We start from the raw sequence: 1,940 nt of genomic DNA on the forward strand, positions 1-1,940 counted from the left end.
TTCCATATATACCAAACACAAAAATCCCTTTCTATTAATAGCCAATTACTTCATTCACATCTTCACAACATATGATGTAATCTGGGAAATTCCCAAGAACAATTATAACCATTAATCTTTCACATTACATCACTTCCTGTGGGAAATTTCAATATGATGTTATATCCACTTTACAATCTTTGGGATTCCCCATCCATATATAGTCCTGACTTTATTTTTTACAGTGATTACATAATAATGGGGTTTTCTCAAAATTAATATTATTATACACCAACTCTTGCAATGGGGATTTCCCATGTCTCATGGAAATATCTTTATATTGTAATCAAATTAGATTACGATATAGCCGCACCACAAGGTCACCTTCTAAATACGTTATACTCCGAGGCATGGTACTATACTCCGAGAACCGCTCAAACCCAGTGAGCGCTCCACCCAAGAGAAATTAAGGGGAGCGGTCACTGGATTTTAGCAGTTTTCAAAGTAAACCATGTCTCAAAATGCTCGCTCGGAGCAGGAAATGAAACGACACGAACCCCATGTTTCACTTCAGGTAACTTAGAGTATCAGCCGACAACCAGAATATTTTGGTGGTTCGACACCTCGAATTTCCGTGGGGAACCGACACCACAAGTATGTCCACATGGTCAGAATCTGTTTGCACTCCCGAATTGTACCTCTCGAAAACTCCATCCGACACCTCTCAAAATGTCCAATGTGTATATCCTAGGATTTTCGTTTAATAAACTTGGATAGACAATCCATTACATGACGTATTGTTCCTTTATGTGGGATTGATTGTTCACAATAGTGAAAATTGGGGTTGTGGCTCTTAAGATAAGTACTCCAAATATTCGACGTAGAATATTCGTTCAACAATTATTAATTATTTCAATCTGTTTCAGTTTATTTTTATCTTCTAACGAAGGTTTATTGACGAAAAAATCAATTATTATATTATCGATTTTACGTCGTCAAACGTTCGTTAGATGTTAAACGTGGGTGGAAATAGAATGGCAATAGATTAAATACTGAAAATATGTTGCACATACTGCAGTTACTGTCCGTTTTCCTATACACAATACACAGTGCTCTTACCATTGACGCGTGACCTCTACAAATAGCGTACGTTATAAGTATGGGGATTTGCCTAGTTAACGTCGCTGTGTGAAAAATAACCGGCCGATATTAAAAGTACTCTTCTAAAATTCTAGAAAATATAGTTTTGTAACATGTCCTAAATTTTTAGCTAATTTAGATGTTTGGAAATATGCGTACTTTGGTGTCTTAGTGTATGTTATAGGTAATAGTACATTGCCTAGTTAACGTCGCTGTGTGAAACATAACCGGCCAATATTAAAAGTACTATTCTAACATTCTAGAAAATATAGTTTTGTAACATGTCCTAAATTTTTAGCTAATTTAGATGTTTGGAAATATTCGTACTTTGGTGTTTTAGGAAGGATATGTAAACGACAGATAACACCAAAAAATATGAAGTCAACAATCATTATGTTGCTCATTTTCAAGAATGCTGGTTAACAAAAAGCAGGTCATTGTCTCATTTCGTGAACAAAGGTTCACATACCATTGTTTCCTTGCGTTTCCTTTATAATCGGTTACCCAACTGAAGCTATTAATACCAGCTCATTGCGATACCGCACTTATAAAACAGACACATGTGCACAACCAGAGAAGATCTGATTTAATCAGTTGAGCTGTTTTCAATGAGTGTTATCTTGGTTTAATAGCTTTTAATGGGGTTTAAGTCCTGCAAAGGTCGCGGTGAATTCTACTGTAGACATGACTGCATCATGATCGGATATTCTACGTCGAAAAAAAGTATGCAGCGGGCATTATCCCTGAAGTTGCTCCACAATTGTGTTCAATATCCAAATATCACCATCACCATCGCATGTAGCTTATCAGGTTATCGGTCA

This window comes from Amphiura filiformis, chromosome 14 (assembly GCF_039555335.1).
Source record: "Amphiura filiformis chromosome 14, Afil_fr2py, whole genome shotgun sequence".
Classification (NCBI taxonomy): Eukaryota; Metazoa; Echinodermata; class Ophiuroidea; order Amphilepidida; family Amphiuridae; genus Amphiura; species Amphiura filiformis.